The sequence below is a fragment of the Scyliorhinus canicula genome, chromosome 15 (genome assembly GCF_902713615.1).
Source record: "Scyliorhinus canicula chromosome 15, sScyCan1.1, whole genome shotgun sequence".
Classification (NCBI taxonomy): domain Eukaryota; kingdom Metazoa; phylum Chordata; class Chondrichthyes; order Carcharhiniformes; family Scyliorhinidae; genus Scyliorhinus; species Scyliorhinus canicula.
The window spans coordinates 90,777,992-90,783,991 of NC_052160.1; positions in this window are offsets into that span (position 1 = coordinate 90,777,992).

The window sequence follows — 6,000 nt, forward strand, 5'->3', positions numbered from 1 at the left end:
AGTTTGCTTTTAAGTACTAAAGTGATTGAGTTCAAAAACAAACAAGTTGTATTAATCTTGTATCAAATTTTAATTAAACCACACTTGGAATTCTGGTTTCTATATTATTTAGAATCATTATGGAGAAGAGCAAGGAGCCATCTAGATTTTGTTTTCAAGTACATAACTGGAGAAGGACATTTTCTATAAGGAGGGATCTGACTCTGGTAAATTGGAGCCAAAGACTGACAGGAAAAAATGTAACTGAGTGATGCCGCCCTTTAATGAGGATACAGTCTAGGTGAAGAGGACCAAAGGCAGATCTCTTTGGATGAATTATAGAGGAATCAGAGAGTAGAATGAGGCTGAAAAAAGGGACATATCACATGCCAGCTTGATAATGAAAGAGAGAATCAAGGTTTTAGAAAGTTCACAGGAGAAGTGAAAAATAAATGAGAGGCAAAAGGACAGCAGGAGAATGATTAATATAAAAGAGGAATCCAAAGGTCTTCTAAAATATTTTTTTTAAATGCTTGAAAATTGTAAATGTTGATGTTCAGAGGAACTTGGATGTACTCGTACGAGGGACACAGAACGTTAGCAAAAATCTGCAACAAGCAATTAGGAAGGCAAATAGCATGTTGGTTATTGCAAGGTGATTGGAGAACAAGAATAAAGAAGTTATCATAACCTATATCCATAGCGCCATAAGGTGTTGGGGATCTCGTACCCCCAGAATCCTTGGGGGAATATGTGCTTCCCCGCTAAGGGAGCAAGGCGGCTCAAGCACTTCCAGTATAAAGTCATGATGAGGAGATGCCGGCGTTGGACTGGGGTGAGCACAGTAAGAAGTCTTACAACACCAGGTTAAAGTCCAACATGTTTGTTTCAAACACTTGCTTTCGGAGCACTGCTCCTTCCTCAGGTGAATTCCTCAGGTGAGATTCACCTGAGGAAGGAGCAGTGCTCCAAAAGCTAGTGTTTGAAACAAACATGTTGGACTTTAACCTGGTGTTGTAAGACTTCTTACAGTACAAAGTCAGGGACCGGTCAACACTCGCTCAGTTGGTTAGGGTCGAGTGATGTGTATCCAGGGCGCCTGAAATAAACCTTAATTATTTCAACTTGGTGTGGACTCCCCCTTCATGCGGATACAAAAGACGCCTTGCTACAATTGTACTTTGGTGAGACCACATCTGAAATACTGTGTATAGTTTTGGTCTGCATTTTTAAGGAAGAATATACTTGCACTGGAGGCGGTACAGCAAAGATTCACTTGATGGGTCCCTAGGATGTGAGGCTGAATAAATTGAGTGCATATGCTCTGGAGTTTAGAAGAATAAAAGGTGATCTTATTGAAACACACAGGATTGTGAGGGAGCTCTACTGAGTAGACAAGAGTTTATTCCCCTGGTTGGGGAATCTAGAACGCGCGGCAGTCTGGGATAAGGCCCTGGGATGAGGAGAAACATTTTCACTCAGAGTGTGGTGAATCTTCGGAATTCTCTACTCCAGAGGATTGTGGATACTTCACTGCTACATACACTTAAGGCTGAGACAGACAGATATTTGGTCTCAGGGAATTAAGGGATATGGAGAGTGCGGGGCAGGAAAGTGGAGTTGAAGCCTAATATCAGCCATGATTGTATTGAGTGACGCTTGAAAGATCATATGGTCTACTTCTGCTCCTATTCTATATGTTATGTTTATCATCGGCATGTTTACAGAACGAATGTTGGCAGAGGAATGGCGGGTCAATTCAAAGCAGCACTGGGTAAATATTGGTAGAGATAGAAGACATAACTGAAGTTCAAAATGAGTCCTTTGCATTGGTGTTTACCAAGATCCAACAATGGGAGGTACGTTCCGGATGTTTAGGGTCCTGCCGACAGCATGGCCCTGCCGTGAGTTTCCCAGCGCGATCGGGTGGATTCAATGGGAAATCCCATTTACAGTGGCAGATCCAGAAGATCGAGTTGCCGGCTAACGGCGGACTGCCTCCCACCGCCAAGAAACACACCACGGGGTAGTCAGAGAATCTCGCCCATGGTGGTTTTCAGAACACTGGATACTTAAAATAAGTGGGTCACTTGGTGTGGATGGGATACATCCTCGAATACTGAGGGAATTAAAGGTAAAAATTACAGGTTCGCTGACCACAACCTTCAGATACAGGGATGGTGCCAGAGGATTATAAATGTTAATGTTATGCACATATTGCTTTTGCCGGGCGCCGGCGTTCGTGATCTCAGCATTTACATTTTTATTAACAATGACTGGATCGACTGGTGGAATTTTTCCCACTTCAGCGCAATGTTCTCAGGTCCTGGAAGCGTCGAGTCCCAGCTTTCATTGGGAGTTTAATGTTGTCCTGTTCAGTTGTAATTAATTTTTAATTAATTATTTTTTCTTAGTTCGGAGAGAAATCAGCTGGCGATTAAAGAATCAAGTTCCTGTAGTTGCAATTTAAATGACAATTTCTGAACACTGCAGTGTTTAACATTTTTCAGGACTCGCCTTGTCCAGGAATTTTAAATTTTTTGCTCACCCTTGCTCAGCCTGTGGACTCTACACACTCTGGGTATTGAAGATGGACTTACACAGGGCTCAATGGAGTCTTTTGCTGAAGTGAGGAAGTTAATTTCTGCCTTCAGCTTCCAAGTCTTTCTTTGGAGCTATTCTCTCATGATTTCTTTCTGCACCTTGACGTCCTGAGGTTTTTTTCAGGTCAGAATGCTTCTTTGATTTTTCCTTCCATTTTGCAGGATGTTAATTTTCTTCTGCAGTCTCTGCAAGGTTTTGATTTGTTCCATTTACTGCCACCATGTTGTAAAGTGTTGGCTGTAGTTTAGTAGGTCATATTATAGTATTCATAGTCTTAAATAATTCAGCAGTAAGTGTTTATTTATTTATCTTTAAAATAAATTTAGAGTACCCAATTCATTTTTTCCAATTAAGGGGCAATTTAGCATGGCTAATCTACCTACACTGCACATCTTTGGGTTGTGGGAGCGAAACCCATGCAAACACAGGGAGAATGTGCAAACTCCACACGGACAGTGACCCAGAGCCTGGATCGAACCTGGGACCTCGGCGCTGTGAGGCAGCAATGCTAAACCACTGCGCCACCGAGCTGTACCTTGTATTTATTAACTACTAGAAAATATGGGCGCGATTCGCCAACCTCGTGGTTCTCTCCTTCAAGCGAAACGAGGCCGGTGAATAGCAGGAGAGTCCAAAAACAGGAACTGTAACAGGCGGCAAACAGTTTGCGATGCAACCGGACCGCTGCCACAGTCAAAATTGGGATCTTTCCATAGCATGGCGATAAACCAATTATCACCACTTAAGATCTATTTCCACACAATTAACAGGAGCCACCTAATGTCCTCCTGTCATTTAGCGGGCTCCCCAGAAAGTGGTCATGCTGGTGCCGATTAGTACTCCTTTAGAAAAATGTGAATCTGGCAGAAGGGCCTCTGTGGGTAGCCGAGGAAGTGAGTAGCCATCTTTGCTCACAGGCAAAGAGCCTGGGGATGCTGGGCTTGCCACCACAGTGCTCGGGGGTGGGGGATTGGGGGGGAATCCTTGGTTGGGGGTTGCGGATCTTTTGCAGGGGTGGACCGCCAGAGAAGGGTGGCCCATAACTTTGGTGAAGGCTCTCGCTGACTTCCAGGGATCGTCGTTCGTCAAACTAGTCCCATTTCATACCAAGGCCATATTCGAAGTCAGCTCATGAAGCGTTACCTTGATCACCTTCGTGCCCGGCAGTCTTCCGCTCCGGAGGCTCCTCAGGGGACCTCTACCCCTGGTCCTACCGGTTACTACGGTTCCACAGTCTGTGCATCCGACTACATTGTCTTCTTCTCGTGATACCGAAATGTCTGGTCATCTGTTCCCGATATGGAGACACAGACCTCTGGGGTCTCTGACACGGACATCACTGTTTGGCCGCCTTGGGGTGGGGGTGAGGCTTCTCTGCCCAGACATTCCAGTCACAAACATCGTTCTCCGGCTTGGTATACTCCAGTTGATCCTGTCCCACGCCAGGAAATGATGTGCCGAAGACAAAGCATCTGCGTCACCCTCGGTCCGCCGGGCCTGCACTGAGTTCTTCTGTTCCTTCTTCGTTGTCAATGTTTTTAACTCCTTCTTCTTCGCCTGCTCTTCGTCTACATTATCCTCATCATTTCCTCTGTGGATATTCGGATTTGGTGGGGGGGGAGCTGTAATAACCTGTCGGCTGGAGATCCAGCAAGAGCTCCGCGTTGCCTCTTTCAAGGAGGCCTGAAGTCCATATTAGCTCGCCTCACCTCACAATATTAACAATCTTACATTTAAACAGTAATAAGCTTAGATTACAACAAGGCAATTATTCAAGCAGTCATGCTTTGGCAAGTGAAGAATGATCAATTTGTGTACTGTCCTGCTTTTGGTCTTCGGGTCACCAGTGGGGGCTGCGTTGTTGGCTTGGGGCAGGGGGCTTTGAAAATGAAGATGAGCACAGGGCCCCAACAACTGTAAAACATTTTGTGTCTTTGTGTGTGTGTGTGTGTGTGTGTGTGTATGTCTTTGTAGGGACATTGGTTGGTGAGGAAATTTGATTTCTTGCGATGCCCTCTCAGTTGAGCAGCCCACTGCCGCCCCTGCTGGTACTGAATCATGAAGAGTTGGCCCTCCTGCTTAAACCAGGAGGCTGTCGAGCAGTGCCCCAACTAGATATGACTGCCTTTGGAAACCATTGCAGAAACTGAGGGGAAGAAGTCCATCATGGATTTTGGACGTGGGTAACGGGAGAGAGAGCTGAGTCCTGCTTGAACAATTAAACAGCAAATGGTTATGTTTGCAGCCATATAGATCTCTTGCTACAGCAAGTCTATGGAAACGGTCAGGAAAATTCTGTCCAAGAATTTTGTTTAATCTTTGATTGTTTCAAAACCTTTAAAGAGACAAAGATGAATTTATTGGTAATGCAAGCTCCTATAAAATGGGACTGATCTGTCTTTGTAGAGCTTTCTTTGCTATTACTAATCATCAGTTTTCACCAGCGTTTAACAGTGGTGTTAATATTAGACAGTGAGCTCCACCTACTGGTGCCCTGAAATCATAACAGCAAATCATTTGCAGTCCAGGGATGGAAGCAGGATAATTTGGTGGGCCTGCTCCACACACCCGCCCCCCACCCACCCCGCGCTGCACCTCACAGAAATTCACCCCATTGTTTTCTCAAGGATCCCAAAGTTTCAATTAAGGCCACGGATGGGATTTCATGGCTCCTCCCGCCGCCGGCATGATTGTCCAGTCCTACCGAAGCCAATGGGATTTCGAACGGCTGGCCGCATTTTCCGACCCAGCCCCACCGCAAAAGGGGCCGGAAATTCCACCCCCTATCTGTGTTTAGCTCCTCTCTCCTGGTCCAGCTCAGCTCCCCCTTTGTGTTTTTATCCTTTCTAACCCTGACTCCGAGTTAACCTCCCCTCAGTCTTTTATTTTCACATCCCTGCTCGCAACGCTGGGTATCAACCAAGCGTCAAAAGGCAAGGCTTTCAACTACAGCCTTTACTCTAATGTTCCGCACTGATCCATCCACACTTGAGTGAAAGAGGAAACTGGGCAAGTTCTCAGAATTTTGAAATAGGCTGGTTTTAATTTCCATTAACCCCCCAGCTAATGCGACACAGCAGAGTGATTAGTGATTAAGTCATTAATGTTTTCATTTCACTTTATCAAAGCAACAAAGCAAATATTGGAACTCCAGTCTTGAACCCCCCCCCCCCCCCCCCCCCCCCCCCCCCGGGGACGGGGCACTGTGACCCAGTGGTGAGCATTGCTGCCTCATAGCTCCAGGGTCCCAGGTTCAATTTTGGCCTGTCTGTGTGGAGTTTGCACGTTCTCCTCGTGTCTGGGTGGGTTTCCTCTGGGTGCTCCGGTTTCCTCCCACAGTCCAAAGATGTGCGGGTTAGGTGGATTGGCCGAGCTAAATTATCCTTTCGTGTCCAAAAGGTTAGGTGAAGTTGTTGG